Source organism: Cherax quadricarinatus, chromosome 37 (assembly GCF_038502225.1).
Source record: "Cherax quadricarinatus isolate ZL_2023a chromosome 37, ASM3850222v1, whole genome shotgun sequence".
NCBI classification, from domain to species: domain Eukaryota; kingdom Metazoa; phylum Arthropoda; class Malacostraca; order Decapoda; family Parastacidae; genus Cherax; species Cherax quadricarinatus.
The window spans coordinates 29314001-29335299 of NC_091328.1; the positions used below are offsets into that span (position 1 = coordinate 29314001).

At 42.6% G+C, this 21299-nt stretch overlaps 1 protein-coding gene across 1 annotated transcript in view; it reads left to right on the forward strand.

The window, feature by feature from the left end:
* LOC128704253 (uncharacterized) overlaps nucleotides 1–21299 on the forward strand; it is a 475059-nt gene that overhangs the window by 284410 nt on the left and 169350 nt on the right. The window lies entirely within an intron of this gene.

The following is a 21299-nucleotide window of genomic DNA, read 5'->3' on the forward strand; positions in this document are numbered from 1 at the left end:
GCCTGCAGAATTTTAACTACAGGAAACGTGATCCTCCATTACCTGTCGAGCTCAGAACAGCTGACACCCGCACTTACATCCCCATCACACAATCTGTCACTGTCCTTGGCGTTAATCTTGACTGCCTTCTTCGTTTACACGGACACATTCTCTCAAGGCATGCAATAGCTAGTAAGGCCCTTGCGGGCCTCTGCAAGCTGAAACATGCCTCTCAACGCACCAAACTACACCTCTACAAATCCCTAATACGTCCTCTGATAACTTACTCTCCTCTAGCCCTCTCTCTTGCAGCAAAAGCAAACTTACTTAAACTGCAGCGTGTCCAGAATAAGGCGCTGCGCTGGGTGCTTGATGTCAGATGGGAGGACTTCGCCACAAGCGAGTCTCTCCACGCCCAATTAGACATCCCCGCGCTGAATCTGTACTGGAAGACGCTCAGTGACAGACAGATAGACAAACTTGAGACACGACATGACTACTGGACCTCTCTCCTTGACGAAGACATTCGCAGACCCACAAACCAACACAACCTTTTCTACTCCTTACATGATCCTGCTCCTAATCCTATTTACAAATAACCTTGGATTCGCTGACAGGTACCTTCTATGACAGGTACCATTCTGTGACCCACGTTCTCCTTAGCTTTTGGGTTAAGACATAGCTCAGTTCTACACTTCTCTCTAGCGCTAAACGTCGCATGTCCCTTCCTTCCCGCTCACCCCACTGGAGTCCCAACAGAAGAGGCTGAATTTCTCTTCTCAATATCTGTCCCACGATCGCCTTCGCTGCTGGGTTAAGCCCTGGCTCTATTTCTACGACTAAGAACACTCCTCTCCAGCACTATTCTTCGTTTGTCCCGTCTTCCCCGCTCATCCCATTTGGGATCTTACCTGAACTTTCGTCCGTTCGTTTGTTCTTGATCTTCAGTTAGTTCCAGACTTTGGAACAGAACTTCTCCAGGTTGAGGGACTGACAACCTCAAATCTATGGCTTCAAGGGTGATGGACTAATAACATCGTCTTCACATCTCTACTGCTCCTGCCTACTTTCTGTACTCGACTGAAGAAGCCTACTGTGTAGGCGAAACATTTCGAAATAAAGTTGCATAAATGTTGCCTATGTGTCTTATTTACCATCGTAATCTGCTAAGCGAAAATCTGTGACTGTTACTGAGTTATCCCTACTATTGTACTTCCATTCAATGCTAAATGTAATTGATTTGTGGTCGCTAGCACCGAGTTCCTCTGAAATTTCTAAATTATTAACAAGGGATTCATTGTTTGCCAGAACTAAGTCAAGCAGGTTATTACCCCTTGTAGGTTCTGTCACAGACTGCTTCAAAAAGCAATCCTGAACTACTTCTAAGAAGTCGTATGATTCTAAATTCCCAGTCAAGAAATTCCAATCAATATGACTAAAGTTAAAGTCTCCTAGAATTACTACATTATTTTGCCTTGTGGCCCAAACAATTTCCTCCCATAGTAGTCTCCCCTGGTCCCTATCTAAGTTTGGGGGACGGTATATCACCCCTAAAATAAATTTTTCATGCCCTTCTGAAAATTCTATCCAAACAGACTCTGTATGTGTTACTTCAGACTTAATACCCGTTTTTATGCAACAGTTCAAGCGATCTCGGACATACAACGCCACCCCAGCCCCCTTCCCTATACTTCTATCTACTTGGAACAATTTAAAACCCTGAATGTGACATTCCGCAGGCATGTCCCGATTTTTCATATTGAACCACGTCTCAGTTAAGGCAAATACATCAATGTTACCTGCACTAGCAACTAGTCCATCTTATTCCTAGCACTAAGACTATTTGTGTAATATATATTTAAGGACCCTCCTTTCTCTTTACCCTTCCTGCTCCTTTCTCTTATTCGCTAAACCTATCACTGTCCTTGTCAATTAGTGCCACTGGCTTTCCAATATCCACCTCATTTTGCCTATTACTAGTTCTCCTAGTACTCATATTACTACACTGCGACTTCACTGTTTTCCCGCCAAAACCCATACCACTAACTATTCCTAGTTTAAAGACCTAACAGCTCCCTCCACTGCACTGGCCAGTGCTCCCACCCCACACCTAGATAAGTGAACCCCATCCCTGGCATACATGTCATTTCTGCCATAGAAGAGATCCCAGTTGTCAATAAATGTTACTTCATTTTCCTTACAGTATTTGTCCAGCCAGCAATTAACACCAATTGCCCTGGACAATCATTCATTTTCAACTCCTCTCCTTGGCAAAATACCACATATGACAGGGTTCCCACCCTTCCTCCTAATTATCTCTATTGCTGACCTATACCTGCTAATCACGTCCTCACTCCTACGTCTGCCAACATCGTTGCCTCCAGCACTGAGACAGATAATAGGATTGCACCCATTACCTCTCATGATGTCATCCAGATGGCTAACAATATCCTTCATCCCAGCCCCAGGAAAACACACACTGCCTCCTACTCCTATCCTTCAAGCAGAATGCAATATCCATGTACCTAATCTGGCTATCCACAACAACAACAATGTTTTTACCTTCCTTGGCGACGTCCGTCGTGATGTTCCCAGTAGTCGACTCACATTCGTTAGGTAGCACTACACCTTCACTTGTGGAATTCGTCAAGACGTTCTCGATGGTTTTCGTTGGGGTTTCTAGAGATGTCTCACTCACGTCAGCCAATGCTTCCTTGGTGCTCGTTGTGACATTCCCAGTAGAGAACCCACACTCTTCAGGTAGCACCGAAAATGGGATGGAAGTTTCCACAGTAGTCTTCTGGGTCCTCATTGTTTCTGCCACACCAACAGTCTTCTTGATCCTCAGCTTGGTTCCATGTTGCCCGGCCACTGACCAAGCTCCCCTCTTAACCTGGGAACTCACAACAGGAGGATTACTTCGAATTCTCTTGTTCTCCTCCGTTAATCGCCGTATCTCTTGCTTAGCAACCCTAAGCTCTTATTTCAGCTGCTGCTCAAGAGAGGGCATCCTGGTTCAGATTCACAGAGAGCACACAAACAGGTCTTCACAGAGCTAAGTACACGTCACCACTGGTTAGGCCTCACTTAGACTATGCTGCTCAGTTCTGGTCACCGTATTACAGAATGGATATAAATGCTCTGGAAAACGTGCAGAGGAGGATGACAAAGATGATCCATGTATCAGAAATCTTCCCTATGAGGATAGACTGAGGGCCCTGAATCTGCACTCTCTCAAAAGGCGTAGAATTAGAGGGGATATGATCGAGGTGTATAAATGGAAAACAGGAATAAATGAAGGGGATGTAAATAGCGTGCTGAAAATTTCCAACAAAAACAGGACTCGCAGCAATGGTTTCAAGTTGGAAAAGTTCAGATTCAGGAAGGATATAGGAAAGCACTGGTTTGGTAACAGAGTTGTGGATGAGTGGAACAAACTCCCGAGTACCGTCATAGAAGCTAAGATTTTGTGTAGTTTTAAAAATAGGTTGGATAAATACATGAGTGGGTGTGGTTGGATGTGAGTTGGACCTGACTAGCTTTGGCTACCAGGTCTGGTGCCGTGCTCCTTCCTTAAGTGGAAGTGACCTGACTAGGTGGTCATTGTTCTAGGCCTGGGGGGTGGCATGAACCTGCTTCGCATGAGTCAGTAGGCCCATTACAGTGTTCTTTCATTGTGTTCTTGGGTTCTTTACAATAGTTTTAATATATCCCCCCGAATCTAATGAAATATAACAATTTCTTATAATATTAATATTAATGAGGTCCGGTGTCTCTGAAATCATGTCACTGTTAGTGATATGGAAGGTCTGTAGAATTGTTAGTGCATGTACTGGAACATCTCGCATACTTCCCTGGGGTGAACATTAAAATGGTATAAAATACCGACAGGTTGTTAGGTAAGACACATATGCAACAGTTAGGTATCTTTATTACGAAACGTTTCGCCTACACAGTAGGCTTCTTCAGTCGAGTACAGAAAAGTTGATAGAAGCAGAAGAGACTTGAAGACGATGTAATCAGTCTATCACCCTTAAAGTTTTTGAGGTGGTCAGTCCCTCAGTCTGGAGAAGAGCATTGTTCCGAAGTCTGAAACAATATGAAGTTGAAGTGACAGGATGGAGCCTTATATAGCGCCAGGAGGTGAGACGTAGGTCACTAGTAGAACGCAGATGATGGGAGGTCAGGTCCCTCTCAAATCCAGCCGTTCTCACCTGAAATCAACTTCGACAGCCTCTACTAGTGAGAACGGCTTGTTAAGTGTGATCTATGACTTCGTAGAGTGATTTTCGCTTTCTAGAGTAGACTATGTCCGTCACGAGTAATCAATATTTGTCTAGAGTGAACACTGGAGTGATCTAGATCTGTGAAGTGCGATGTTTGACTGTTTTTTTTAGGAAGGACAAGCAGCCTTCAATCTGTTTTCCCTCGACCAAGTACAAAAATAACACTTCTCCTCTCGATCATATTCAAGTGTTTAATGTAAACTCGTCTGACATAAAGTCAAAGACAACACTAAATACGATGAGTAAGACTTATGCAAAACACCGAGGTGCTTTTATTATGAATATTTGAAGGTGCTGAAAATAGAGACAGTAGTAGACAAGGTAATTCTTGATGAATCTGAAGAATATGCAGGCAGATTATGGTTTATATAGGTGTCAGATGAGGTGCAGCAGTAGACGACTTCGTCACCGTGGGCTGACTCACTAGTACAAGTAGGTCATGCCCAAGAGCCAGAGGTTTAAAAGCGTACAGAAGGTATTCCTTGCACCAAGATTGCATAGTGTTGTGGTGTTAAGGAGGCATGGTATCAGTAATAGTGCATGGATACGACACGATGATAAACAAAACACATGTGTAACTCCTGGGAACCTTTATTATGAAAAAGATTTGCCAGTCAGTGGCCCTTTCTACCTGGCTGTAAATCAAGCCTCCAGACAAGAAATAATCCTCAGGGATAATGGAAAAGGAAAATTCATACTGTATTTTTTTTTCTTACTCGCATATTTCCTCCAATAATATTTACAATATGTACAAAGTGCAATAGAACAGTAAAATGTTAATGATAAAGAATTCAAAGAAAGTCACTCACCGCGATTGGTTTTTCACCTCATACAAGATTGACTATTATTGGTATTCGACCAGCCTCAGTGAGAGTCTTCCCACAGCCAGGCGTGGTAACATAACATCAGTTCGACCAGCCTCAGTGAGAGTCTTCCCACAGCCAGGCGTGGTAACATAACATCAGTTCGACCAGCCTCAGTGAGAGTCTTCCCACAGCCAGGTGTGGTAACATAACATCAGTTCGACCAGCCTCAGTGAGAGTCTTTCCACAGCCAGGTGTGGTAACATAACATCAGTTCGACCAGCCTCAGTGAGAGTCTTCCCACAGCCAGGTGTGGTAACATAACATCAGTTCGACCAGCCTCAGTGAGAGTCTTTCCACAGCCAGGTGTGGTAACATAACATCAGTTCGACCAGCCTCAGTGAGAGTCTTCCCACAGCCAGGTGTGGTAACATAACATCAGTTCGACCAGCCTCAGTGAGAGTCTTCCCACAGCCAGGTGTGGTAACATAACATCAGTTCGACCAGCCTCAGTGAGAGTCTACCCACAGCCAGGTGTGGTAACATAACATCAGTTCGACCAGCCTAAGTGAGAGTCTACCCACAGCCAGGTGTCGTAACATAACATCAGTTCAACCAGCCTCAGTGAAAGTCTACCCACAGCCAGGTGTGGTAACATAACATCAGTTCAACCAGCCTCAGTGAGAGTTTACCCACAGCCAGGTGTGGTAACATAACATCAGTTCAACCAGCCTCAGTGAGAGTCTTCCCACAGCCAGGTGTGGTAACATAACATCAGTTCAACCAGCCTCAGTGAGAGTCTTCCCACAGCCAGGTGTGGTAACATAACATCAGTTCAACCAGCCTCAGTGAGAGTCTACCCACAGCCAGGTGTGGTAACATAACATCAGTTCGACCAGCCTCAGTGAGAGTCTTCCCACAGCCAGGTGTGGTAACATAACATCAGTTCGACCAGCCTCAGTGAGAGTCTTCCCACAGCCAGGTGTGGTAACATAACATCAGTTCGACCAGCCTCAGTGAGAGTCTTCCCACAGCCAGGTGTGGTAACATAACATCAGTTCAACCAGCCTCAGTGAGAGTCTTCCCACAGCCAGGTGTGGTAACATAACATCAGTTCGACCAGCCTCAGTGAGAGTCTTCCCACAGCCAGGTGTGGTAACATAACATCAGTTCGACCAGCCTCAGTGAGTCTTCCCACAGCCAGGTGTGGTAACATAACATCAGTTTGATCAGCCTCAGTGAGAGTCTTCCTACAGCCAGGTGTGGTAACATAACATCAGTTCGACCAGCCTCAGTGAGAGTCTTCCCACAGCCAGGTGTGGTAACATAACATCAGTTCGACCAGCCTCAGTGAGAGTCTTCCCACAGCCAGGTGTGGTAACATAACATCAGTTCGACCAGCCTCAGTGAGAGTCTTCCCACAGCCAGGTGTGGTAACATAACATCAGTTCAACCAGCCTCAGTGAGAGTCTTCCCACAGCCAGGTGTGGTAACATAACATCAGTTCGACCAGCCTCAGTGAGAGTCTTCCCACAGCCAGGTGTGGTAACATAACATCAGTTCGACCAGCCTCAGTGAGTCTTCCCACAGCCAGGTGTGGTAACATAACATCAGTTTGATCAGCCTCAGTGAGAGTCTTCCTACAGCCAGGTGTGGTAACATAACATCAGTTCGACCAGCCTCAGTGAGAGTCTTCCCACAGCCAGGTGTGGTAACATAACATCAGTTCAACCAGCCTCAGTGAGAGTCTTCCCACAGCCAGGTGTGGTAACATAACATCAGTTCGACCAGCCTCAGTGAGAGTCTACCCACAGTCAGGTGTGGTAACATAACACCAGTTCGACCAGCCTCAGTGAGAGTCTGCCCACAGCTAGGTGTGGTAACTCATCAGTTCGACCAGCCTCGGTGAGAGTCTACCCACAGCCAGGTGTGGTAACATAACATCAGTTCGACCAGCCTCAGTGAGAGTCTGCCCACAGCTAGGTGTGGTAACACATCAGTTCGACCAGCCTTAGTGAGAGTCTTTCCACAGCCAGGTGTGGTAACACGACATCAGTTCGGCCAGCCTCAAGCACTCAGAGTTGATTGACATAGAACATAAGAAAGAAGGAACACTGCAGCAGGCCTACTGGCCAATGCGAGGCAGGACCAGTTCTCCGGCTTTAGCCAATGCCTTAACCTAGTCAGGTCAGGTCACATTCACTTAAGGAAAGAGCACGGCATCTGACCTAGTAGTACAAGCTAGTCAGGTCAAACTCACACCCACCCGTACCCCCCTCATGTATTTATCTAATCTATTTTTAAAACTACACAAGGTTTTAGCTTCTAGGACGGTAATCGGGAGTTTGAAATTAAGACACATGTGCAACATGTGGGTATCTTTATTGTAGACGTTTCGCCATCCAGTGGCTTTATCAATTCAAATTCCAGGACATAACTTGAAGATAGATGAGGTAATCAGTCCCTCAACCTAGGAGTAGGTGCGAAGAGCACCGTAGTCGTGGAGATTCTGAAGCAGAAGCTGTTGTTAAAGATTCGCAACGGTGTTGGGAATGAGGGTGCTGAATTTCTCTGTCTCCAACGTATCTTAGCCGTTACCTGGCTAAGATACGTTGATGATATATTGGTTTTCTATCCGAGACGTCTCAATATCCAGGCCCTTCTCAACAAGATCAATGCATGTAGGTGAATGGTTCAGAGAACCGACATGTTGATAAATTAGACACATGTGCAACCTCATTCTCCTCCTGTTCTTCAAGATTCTCCTTTGTATGGACTGATGAAGCCACTGTGTGGCGAAACGTTTCCTCAATAAAGATACCCAAGAGTTGCACATGTGTCTAATTTATCAAGATCAATGCAGTTGAACCATCAATAAAGTTTACACTTGAACTCGAAAATGATGGCAAACTTCCTTTCCTCGACGTTCTACTGTGCAGATCTCCCGACAGTGACAAACTTCTCTTCAAAGTGTATAGAAAACCTACCAACAAGGACGATCTTATACACTTTTATTCACACCAAGACACCCGCACTAAGAGAGGAGTCCTCATTGGCTTCTTCTTGAGAGCTCTTCGCATCTCCAGCCCTTGTTTTCTAGAAGAAGAATGCACTTACATAACACATCTTCAGTTCCCATCTTTCTTCATCCGAGATTGCAGACTCAAGGCACAACCTATCCTCAACAAACCGCCCATGGAACAGCCCCCTAAACAGTTCATAGTACTCCCATGTGGCGATGTTGCCACGAATACTCGCCGGGCACTTGCTATGAGTAACATCAACGTTTCCACCATAAACACATCATCTGTCAAAGAACTCACTACGAAACGCAGCCCCACACCTCTAACTTCTACAGCAGGCGTCTACACTATCCCCTGTGGGTTCTGTCCCAAGAAATATGTAGGCGAGACAGGCAGAGATCTTGCAGTCCGCCTGAATGAGCATCGAAATGCCTCTAACAGAGACGATGTAAGGTACGCCTGTGTCCTCCACAGAGACTCCACGGGGCATTTGATGAACTGGAATGAGGCACAACTCGTTCTCACCGAACCAGACCTCAGACGCCGACGGTGCCTAGAAGCCTCACTAATCGCCGTCACCGACACTATAGAACGCAACACTGGAAACTACAAAATTTCAAAAACATTGGCATACATGATACTTAAGCAGAACCAACCCAACAACACAGGAGTCACATGATTTCATCGTCTACCCGTCCTCATCATAGGTAGAGGTTGTTCTGATAAAGACCTGCCTCGCATGAGCCAGTAGGCCTTCTACAGTGTTCCTCCATTCTTATGTTCTTATGACATTCCTCAGGTCACGTGCGTCACATCTCACTCTCCGCCTATATATATAATGTCTTTCTACCTCTGTATGTTAGAAGTGATCAAGGTCCCAGGACCGAAACGTTTTCTAATAAATATGTTATAGTGTTTGCTTACGTGTCTTTCTAAACCAACTTGTCGGTACTTATTACCAAGGTTTATACCACCATTCTAGTACAATCGGGAGTTTGTTCGACTCATCCACCACTCTATTACCAAACCAGTGATTCAGAATGGCAGAGACTATTCTGAATTATCAGTGACTCAGAATAGCATCTGAATAGCTCCATTTTGTACCAAGCAAACTTGCAGTTAGGCCAGCGTAGCTGACTGCAGGTACCAGGCAAACAACAAGTTTACCTGGTACGGAATGAATGCAGGATGTGCTTATTTGATGAACGCCGAATAAACTGTAGCATACTTGAAACAAGCCACATTAATTTTCAAAGCCGTCAAGACTATGGTAGTAATCGCCTTAATACTGAAGGGATCGACACCATGCCTAACCCTTCTAGGGTAGGGTAGGTGCCTGAGTCCGAGCTTTTAGCTCATAAGACTGTCATTCCCATTTGCTCCCTTGGGGCGGGGATGGCAGACCAGAGAGGCCTAGCTTGTGGCTAGGCCTGGGGACAGTTGGTCCCAAAGATGAGGAGGTACTTGTGCCTCCTCCCATGGGAGACTTCGGTCTCAGACACTCCCTAAAGAGGGAACCAAGGCCGGGCCACCACTTGGAAAAGGCCCGGGCCGGGAGAATACCGGCTAATCTTTAATAATAATAAATAAATACTGAAGGACTGATTGCCTCGTCTTCTACCATCTCCAGTTTCCACACCTTCAAATAACTCCTGTACTGAGTTGATAAAACCACTGGCTGTCAAACTCTCTTCATAATTAAGATACACAGGAGCTACACATGTGTCATATTCATCATCTTGTCGGTATTGTATAACATTTCTTTCACTACAAATGAATGTATGTCATAGGAACATAAAGAAGGAACACTGCAGCAGTCCTACTGGCCAATGCGGAGCAGGTCCAAGTCTAAGATTGAGACACTTATGCAGCATATGGGAATCTTTATTCAGATTCCCATATGCTGCATAAGTGTCTCAATCTTCGACTTGTCGGTTTTTCAAACCATTCATCACAGGTCCAAGTCTCCTACCGGTTTAAGCCAATGATCAAACCTAGTCAGGTCAGGTAACATCCACTTAAGGAAGGAGCACGGCATCAGATTATTAGCATAAACTAGTCAGGTCCAACCCACACTCACACCCATGCATGTATTTATCTAGCCTATTTTTAAAACTACACAACGTTTTAGCTTCTATGACGGTACTCGAGAGTTTGTTCCACTCATCCACAACTCTATTACCAAACCAGTGCTTCCCTATATCCTTTCCAAATTTTTCCAACCATTGCTGCGAGTCCTGTCTTGGCTAGATATTTTTATGTTTGGTAAAAGGACACAAGTGCAACTAACGTGACATTTTATTGTGGTAACGTTTCGCTCTCCAGGAGCTTTATCAAGCCGTTACAAACAATACATAAAGGAGGAAATGGTATGGTGATATCGACAAGATATGGAAAAAAACACTTATGTACAGTTCAGGATATTTATTAAAGGAAACGTTTCGCCACGAGTGGCTTCTTCAGTCCTAATACAGAGAACATGTGCATAATGTTCACCAAGACCGTAGTCCTGGCACGGGTCTCAATCTTGCGATGACCCGTCTCTGGCTCCAGAGGGAGAAAGGTCAGTTCAACTGGTGCATCTCATAAGCGACAACACCATATGTACTCCTAACTGTGGACATTAGCGAGGAGGAGGATATGTCGTTATCACAGGTAACAGCTTGTCTGGTTCGTTGACTCCATGGTACACTAGTGTGGCCGCAGTCATCTCTGGTTCCTCTTCGGGAGGGAATATCACTCCTAGTTGCCTGCGGAGTGTCTCATTAACTTCGCACTCCAGAAGATAGTGTGTTAGGGGCCGCTGGACAACATGCTGACAGTACTGGCACATCTCCTCAGCCTTGTCTACCATCATCTTGGCTGTGGGAAAGCCCAAACGAAGCCGATGGATGGCGGTACACTGCGCTCTGGACCAGCTTCTATCATATGGATGGGGTTCTCCCTGAGTCGCTGCTCGGTACCACTGTTAAGGTGGGGTATCACCTAACACCTCCCCCATAAGTTTCATGGCTCTGGCAGCCACCAGTTTGGTCTGTCATAGGCTTATTGGGACAGTAACATGTGTCTCAATTTCATCAAGCCTGACATCTTTTTTTACTGTCGGTATTTTATACCATTTTAATGTTCAATACATACCTATCTTCCACTTATACACTTCGATCATGTCTCCCCTCATTCTTCGTCTAACAAGTGAATGTAATTTAATAGTCTTCAATCTTTCTTCATAAGGAAGATTTCTAATGCTATGTGTTAATTTAGTCATCCTACGCTGAATGTTTTCTAACGAATTTATGTCCATTCTGTAGTATGGAGACCAGAACTGAGCTGCATAATCTAGGTGAGGCCTTACTAATGATGTATAAAGCTGTAGTATGACCTCTGGACTTCTGTTGCTTACACTTCTTGATATAAATCCCAATAATCTATTTGCCTTATTATGTACGCTTAGGCATTGCTGTCTCGGTTTAAGGTTGCTGCTTACCATAACTCCCAAATCCTTTTCGCATTCTGTACGGCTAAGTTCAACATTATTAAGCTGGTGGGTGCTAGGGTTATGAACATTTCCGATATTTAGAACTTTACATTTATCTACAATCAACTGCATCTGCCACTTTTCTGATCACGAAATGAGTTTGTCTAAATCCTACAAAGGTTATAAAAGCTATTACTTGGGTAGCATAAAAAGAGGTTAGACAAGTATTTATTAGTGGTTTGATTTAAGAAGGTATGTTTCAGTTCTCTTCTTCTGTTGTCCTTGTGTAGTATTAGCACATTACCTCAATGATGGTATTTTATGCTAACAGTCGAAGTGCAAGAAATAAAATTAATGAACTACGTTTGGTAGCATGTGCTGGGAACTTTGATGAGCTGAGAAAACTAAGAAAACATTTATATATATAGTGGCAGGAGTCAGGTGAGGTGACGCGTGGGTAGAGGTGGTAGTAGTAGTAGTAGTAGTAGTAGTAGTAATGGAACTAAGGAGGTGAGGCAACCAATTACCTTTTCTTGACGTTCTCTTACGCACAGGGGAAAATAAACTTTCTTTTAAAGTCTACCGGAAGCCTACCTACAAGAATGATCTTCTACATTTCTTCTCTCACCATGACACAAGAACTAAAAGAGGGGTAGTTATTGCCTTCTTTCTGAGAGCCTACAGAATTTCCAGTCCGCAGTTCCTCGAAGAAGAATGTACATACATCACCAACTCTTTTAGTTCACTACACTTTCCCCTACACTTCATACGTGACTGCAGGAAACGTGCGACACGTATCCTCAGCAAGACCAACACCTATCAAATTGAAGAAAAGCCTCCAAATTACATCGTTTTACCGGTCAGCAACGTTGCCACTAATGTTTCAAAAATGTTTGACAGAAAACTGGCTAAAATATCTACCAGCTCTTCAACTACTATTAGGAACCTGATACAAAAACCCAAGCATGATTCTGGCACAAGTGCAGGAATCTACACTATACCATGTGGGGGGTGTGACAAAGTATATGTAGGGGAAACAGCTAGAACTCTGGACATTAGAATAGCAGAACACAAAAATGCTTGCAGAAATGATGACCGCAAAAACGCATGTGTTCAACATAGAGACGATGTTGGACACCTCATGAAATTCAATGAAGCTAAACTAGTTATTAAAGAAGACGACTTAAGACGGAGAAAATGCATTGAAGCTGCACTAATTTCTGTCAGTAACACTATAAAGCAAAAATCCGGTAGTTACAGTATTTCAAAATTACTAAGCAAGAGGATATTACCCATCCTGGGAACTGGTGTTACTTATTAAGAACATAACATAAGAACGAAGGAACACTGCACAAGGCCTACTGGCCCATGCGAGGCAGGTCCAAGTCTCCTACCGGCTTAAGCCAATGCACCCAACCTAGTCAGGTCAGATCACATTGACTTAAGGGAGGAACACGGCAACCGACCTGGTAGCACAAGCTATCAGGTCCAACTCACACCCACCCACATCCACTCATGTATTTATCCAACTTATTTTTAAAGCTACACAATGTTCTGGCCTCTATCACTGTACTTGGGAGTTTGTTCCACTCATCCACAACTCTATTACCAAACCAGTACTTTCCTATATCCTTCCTGAATCTGAATTTTTTCAACTTAAAACCATTGCTGCGAGTCCTGTCTAGGCTAGATATTTTCAGCACACTATTTACATCCCCTTTATTTATTCCTGTCTTCCATTTATACACCTCAATCATATCCCCCCTAATTCTACGTCTTTCTAGAGAGTGCAGATTCAGGGCCCTTAGTCTATCCTCATAGGGAAGGTTTCTGATACATGGGATCAACTTTGTCATCCTCCTTTGTACATTTTCCAGAGAATTTATATCCATTCTGTAATACGGTGACCAAAACTGTGCAGCATAATCTAAATGAGGCCTAACCAAGGATGTATAGAGTTGAAGAACAACCTGAGGACTCCTATTATTTATGCTTCTTGATATGAAGCCAAGGATTCTATTAGCTTTATTGCTAACAGTTATGCACTGTTGTCTTGGTTTCAGATTACTGCTAACCAGAACACCTAAATCTTTTTCGCAATCCGTAATATTAAGATCTACATTATTTAGTTTATATGTGGCATGGTTATTGTCCTGTCCAACATTTAGAACTTTGCATTTGTCTATATTAAACTACATCTGCCACCTCTCCGACCACTGCATCAGTCTATTCAAATCTTCCTGGAGTGCTCGAATGTTCTCGTCAGAATGAATTCGACGGCCTATTTTGGTGTCATCGGCAAACTTGCCGATGTCGCTCTTTATGCCCACATCTATGTCGTTTATGTAGATTGTGAACAGCAGGGGGCCCAACACTGACCCCTGAGGAACACCGCTCGTGACGCTTCCCCACTCTGATTTCTCCCCATTTATGCAAACTCTCTGCTGCCTATTTGTCAACCATGCCTCTATCCAGGAAAAAATTTCTCCTCCTATTCCATGTGCCTTAATTTTCCTCAATAGTCTCTGATGTGGGACCCTGTCAAAAGCCTTACTGAAGTCCATATACACAATATCATATTCATTACCATGATCTACCTCCTTAAATACCTTAGTGAAAAATGTTAATAAATTCGTAAGGCAGGAACGCCCCTTTGTAAAACCATGCTAAGATTCGTTGATCAATTTATGCTTTTCAAGGTGGCTACGAACTGCCTCGGCAATTATTGATTCCATAAATTTTCCCACTATGGAGGTTAGGCTTATTGGTCTATAGTTCGAAGCTAAGGACCTGTCACCTTCTTTGAAAATAGGTATCACATTTGCCATTTTCCACTTATCTGGCACCATGCCAGTTTGTAGTGATATGTTGAAAAGATTAGCCAAAGGTGTGCTAAGCTCCTTTACATTCCTTTAGAACCCTTGCATACAGTTCATCAGGGCCTGGGGATTTGTTAGGTTTTAATTTATCTATTTGCCTAAGGACCATGTCACTTGTGACCCTAATCGTGCACAGTTTATTATCGTCCTGTTCTACATAATTTATCATTTCTGGAATATCGCTGGTATCCTCCTGTGTAAAAACTGAGCGGAAGTATGTGTTAAAAATTCTACACATTTCCTTATCACTGTCAGTGAGCTGACCCGAGGAACTTTTGAGTGGGCCTATCTTGTCCCTGATCTTACTTCTGTATACCTGAAAGAATCCTTTTGGGTTAGTCTTCGATTCTCTTGCAATTTTAACCTCATAATCTCTTTTTGCTTTTCTAATTCCCTTTTTTATTTCTCTCTTTAACTGAATATATCGATTTCTTAATTGCCCCTCTCCTCTTTTGATTTGCCTATATATGCCTCTCTTTTGACCAATCAGATATTTTAATCTATTGTTCATCCATTTAGGATCATTTTAGTTTGATCTGATTTCCCTATTTGGAACATAATTTGACTGAGCAGCTAGAACTATGCCCTGGAAAGCATCATATCGGCAACCATCACCACCTACCTGACCCTTAGTCAGGTCATTCCAGTTCAGCCCACCTAAGTAATTTTTCAGTCCTATGAAATCAGCCAAGCGAAAGTCAGGGACGGAGACTTGATTGCCATTATTAGGGGAATTCCATGATATATTAAAACTGAGTGATTTGTGATCACTTTCCCCAAGCTCATCATTAACCTCAAGATTATTAATTAGTGTTTCCCTACTGGCGAGAACCAAGTCAAGGAGGTTATTTCCTCTAGTTGGCTCTGTCACAAACTGTTTTAAAAACAATCCTGGATCGTATCAAGAAAGTCACCTGACTCTAAATTTCCTGTCAAATTGCTCCAGTCAATCTGTCTATAGTTGAAATCTCCCATTAGCACAACATTTTCGTATGTAGATGCCTTACGAATTTCGTCCCATAGGAGTTTACTGCACTCCCTTTCAAGATTTGGGGCCCTGTAAATCACACCCAAAATTAGTTTTTCTCGGCCCACGAGAAGCTGTAACCAAACAGATTCAGTGGCTGACGTTTCTACTTTTATATCTTGTCTAACACAACAATTTAAATTGTTTCTGACACACATCGCTACTCCACCACCCTTCCTGTTGACCCTGTCAGTGTGGAATAATTTATAGCCTTGTATGTGACATTCAGAGGGCATCTCTCTATCTTTCAGATTGAGCCAGGTCTCTGTTATAGTAATAATATCTATGTTTCCTGCACTTGCAATTAATCTTAGCTCATCTATCTTATTTCTTACACTCCTGCTATTAGTATAGTAAACCTTAAGGGAGCTAGTCCCTTGCTGTCCTCTGCTGTCCCCCTTTGTTTGCTGACCTGATCTATTGTCTTTATTTATAACTTCATGCTGAATGCCTTTTATACATTTACTGATTCCAACCCTAGTGTTGCAACCTGCTTGTTTCCCACACACACCCATACCTCTATCTTCTATCAGTTTAAAATCATAAGCATTTCACCAATGGCCTTCTCAATTGAGTTTGCAAGTGCTACCACCCCAGCCCCAGAGAGATGTACCCCATCCCTTGCATACATATCATGTTTGCCATAAAAGTTGTTCCAGTTGTCAATGAATGGGATTGCAAGTTCCTTGCAGTATCTGTCTAGCCAGCAATTTACACCAATTGCCCTAGACAACCATTCATTTCCTACTCCCCTTCTAGGCAAGATGCTACATATGATTGGGACCCCTCCCTTAGACTTAATGAAATCTATAGCTGACCTGTACTTACCTAGCAGCTCTTCTCTCCTACCCTTCCCAATATCATTTCCACCAGCACTGAGACAAATAATGGGCTTGTTCCCATTACCTGACATGATATTATCCAGCCTGTTAACTATGTCCCCAACACCAGCTCCAGGGAAGCACATTCTATCTCTCATCTTCTTATTCCTATTACAAAAAGCACGGTCAATATTTCTTACCTGAGAGTCACCAACCGCAAGAATGCGCTTACCTCTGTTAGCAGGGGCAGTAGTACCCTTACCTTCACTGGCCACTGAAGTACATTCATCCTGAAGAACAGAGAAGCGATTTCCTACCTTCAGATCCTTATTCTGATTCTCCTCCCATTATTGGTTACCACTCGCCACTTGTAGCAGGTGCTGGACTGCACCTCACTGCTGGTAGCCGTTGCTACCTCCCTACCTACAGCCTCCTCACAGCGAGAGACAGACTGCACCTCACTGCTAGAAGCCTCATTCCCCACAACTCCAGCCACCTCACACTCTCTCCAAGACCCATTGAGGTGGACCTTCAGCCTCCTAATCTCCTCCTGGAGAAGCAAGACCTCCTCCTTCAACTCTCCAACCTCAATTTTTAAAACACTGCAGAAGCAAGCCATGCAGCAGGTCCCTCTCTTGCCTCACCTCCTTAGTTCCATTACTACTACTACTACTACTACTACTACTACTACTACTACTACAACCACCTCTACCCACGCGTCACCTCACCTGACTCCTGCCACTATATATATAAATGTTTTCTTAGTTTTCTCTGTATTAGGACTAAAGAAGCCACTCGTGGCGAAACGTTTCCTTTAATAAATGTCCTGAACTGTACATAAGTGTCTTTTTCCACAATACATAAAGGGTATATATATATATATATATATATATATATATATATATATATATATATATATATATATATATATATATATATATATATATATACACACACAATATTAAATATATATTGCATCCAGTTCAGGCGGAGCAACATCCCTGCCCCAGAGAGATGTACCACATCCCTTGGTTTAGAAAGACACGTAAGCAAACACTATGACATTTATTAGAAAACGTTTCGGTCCTGGGACCTTGATGTTAAAAGTGATCAAGGTCCCAGGACCGAAACGTTTTCTAATAAATATGTCATAGTGTTTGCTTACGTGTCTTTCTAAACCAACTTGTATGTATTTATTACCAAGGTTTTTACCACCACATCCCTTGCATACATATATTTGCCATATAAGTTGTCCCAGTTGTCAATGAATGGGATTACAAGTTCCTTACAATATCTGTCTATCAAGCAATTTACACCAATTTTCCTAGACATCCATTCACTGCCCACTCTCCAAGGCAAGATGCTACATATAACTGGGACCCACCCTTAGACCTAATTAAATCTATAGCTGACCTGTACTTATCTAGCAGCTCTTCTCTCCTACCCTTTCCGATAATGGGTAGATAATGGGCTTGTTCCTATTACCTGACATGATATTATCCAACCTGTTGACAATGTCACCAACACCGGCTCCAGGGAGAGAGACACTCTCTGTCTCACCTTCCTATCCCTATCAGAGGAAGTATGGTCCATATATCTTACCTGTGAGTCACTAACCACAAGAATGCGCTTATCTCTATTAGCAGGGCTTGCGAGCAGCAAAAGATATCCTTTCACCCAGTAAGGTCAGCCAAACGATTTGAAGCCAATCAGAAGTCATGCACAATATATCCCAGGAAAACTGATATCTCAATTTCTTCATTAGAAATTGACGTCTCTCCCCCCAAGACCAATTTGAGCCTCTCCCTTAGAATTAGCAACTTCAAAAGTTTAAAGACAGTTGAAAGAGGCATTCTCTAGTTATCAGTAACAAAAAAAAAAGTAGCAGATATCGAACATACATACTGCATTCACAAATTATTTGCTTTGAAGATTTCGAGCTGGTCAAGTACGCATGAACGATGCATCCCATTTCCCACTTTCTTAAAATTGACAAATTTAATCACATCTCAGTTCAAAATCAGCTCAAACCTTTCTGAGTATCATACATGAGTATATAAAGTTTGAAGCCAGTCGAAAGAAATAGCAAATGAAAACCTATGTATCCTAAAATCAATGTCAAGCTTAAATTGAGAGGTAAAACAACAGTGTTAAAAGTCTGAAATAAACGAAAGTTTGAAAAAATCCTAACAACTGAACTTCAGCGCTCCAAGTTTTCTCTTCAACTCGATGAGTCAACTTCTCGAAGCTCAAATCTTCTCATGACTCATGTTCGGTATTATAGTACAAGTTAAAAGTAAATTGTTAACGAATTTTTCTTTGCCAAGTATATTAAAGCTGACGCAGAAGGTGAGACAAATTTTCAGTGTTTGTAATTCTTGTAAATTGAGGGATTCCACGATGGATGACAATAAATTAATCACTTCCTCAATCATTATGTGTAGTAGTGACTATGCTCTATATGACCAAAATACTCTAGCTATATACTTATCCAAACTTCCCACCACTACAGATATCAGTACTAGAACTCAACACACAACTCAGGATATAAATAACCATAATTTAAACCTAGAAGATGATTGATTACGTTGACCCTGATCTAAACCTCCATAATCTGACACCCAATCAAAACCTATTGGAAAGTAACTGCCTTTATTACACAGCAACACAAGCCAGCACTATCCTAAACAATGCTAAAAGTCTATCAGTACTTAACTACAACATCAAGTCCTTAAGCAAACACTATGATGACCTCCTGGCACTCCTTGAATCACTAAAGGCACCCTTCTCCTGCATTATTCTTACTGAGACCTGGCTTAAGCAGGACACAATAGATATCTACCCTCTACCAGGATACACAGCAATTCACAACTGCAGACCAAACCAAGTTGGGGGTGGTACTGCAATCTATTACTCTAACCAATTATCTTGTATTAGCACCACTTGCTTTAGTGATGAATATGGGGAATACATTTTTGCTAATTTTACTGTAAAAAACCTTAAGACACCTATAACAATCGGTGCCATTTACCGGATACCTCACACAAACATCCCAAATTTCAGTGAGAAATTAAAGTCACTAATAACAAACAGACAAATGAATAAGTACCACCTTCTCTTAGCTGGAGACTTCAACATCAACCTTGGCTTACTAGATGATCAGCCTGTAACTGATTTCATCAACAATATGAACAACACACTTCTCATACCAACAATAACTAAACCAACCAGGCTCACTGAGACAAGTGCAACCATAATAGACCACATATGGACCAATATACTAGCCCCCCTTAAATCAGGGATAATCACAGATAGCACTACAGACCACTACCCTACCTTCCTCCTGACAAACATTAGTAAACCACCACTTGAATTCAACAAAGTCTCATTTAGACTCCATGACGAGGCCTCAATAAGGAAGTTTACAGCTGACCTAGAGATTGTTGACTGGCCTACAGAATTCTCCAAGGCCAATGGTATTGATGACTGGACAGACATTTTTCTTAACAAATTACTTAGACTATACAGCAAACATTGTCCTATAAAAACGAAACAGATCACAAACAAACGGCTTGGTTGCCCATGGCTAACCAGTACCATTCTGAAATCCATTGACAAGAAACACCAATATGAAAAGCAATATAGACAGGGCTTAATACACAAAGATATTCTTAAACACTATTCATCAGTTCTCACCAAAGTAATAAAGAAAGCCAAACAACTATACTACTCCAGTAGATTCACAGACACTAGAGGAGATATAAAAAAGACCTGGAAAACACTCTCTCAGATTCTAGGGACCCACAAACTGAAAAAAACCAACCTAATGAAACACCACTACATCCCACTGACACAGCTAACAAGATAAACGACTTCTCAACCATAGGATCTAATCTCGCCAATGAAATCCCACATACCAATGCCCATGCCGGGGACTACCTAGATGGGAATTTCCCAAATTCCTTCTATCTTGCACCAACTGAGCCCTCGGAAGTCACCGAGATTATAAAGTCACTTAAAAACAACTCAGGGAATCTGTCTAATGTCCCACCATTACTGTACAAGCGAGCGGCCCATATCCTTTCGCATGCTATCTCATTACTTTTTAACAAGTCACTAGAAACTAGCACCTTCCCGAAACTACTCAAGATGGCAAGGGTTACACCAATACATAAAGGTGGTGACCCTACAGACTTAAACAACTATAGGCCAATATCAAACTTACCATTGCTATCCAAAATCTTTGAGAAACTCGTGCACAGGAGACTATATTCATTTATAACAACACAAAACATACTCAACCCCTGCCAATTTGGATTCAGGAAAAATAAAAGCACTAATGATGCAAAATTAAAAATGCTAGATCTGCTTTACACAGCATTGGAAAATAAGGAATATCCACTAGGAATTTTTATTGACCTAAGAAAAGCTTTTGACACAATAGACCACGACATCCTACTCCACAAACTTGACCATTACGGTATAAGAGGCCATGCGCTTGCTTATTTCAAATCTTACCTTACTAATAGGTATCAGTATGTCACCATTAAAGACACAGCATCAACAACACGGCCACTTGATACTGGAGTTCCGCAGGGAAGTGTCCTTGGTCCCCTGCTCTTCCTCATATACATCAATGATCTTCCAAACGTATCCCAACACCTGAAACCCATTCTCTTTGCTGACGACACGACTTATGTCATCTCTCACCCTAATCTTGCCACCCTCAACACCATTGTTAACGAGGAGCTGATCAAAATATCGACTTGGATGACAGCCAATAAACTTACGCTTAACACTGACAAAACCTACTATATTATGTTTGGTAGCAGAGCAGGAGATGCACCAATTAACATTAAGATCGACAACACTCTAATTACCAGACATAATGAGGGCAAATTCCTAGGCCTATACCTTGACAACAACCTGAATTTCAGCACCCATATCCAACACATAACCAAAAAAGTATCCAAAACGGTTGGGATCCTCTCCAAGATACGATACTA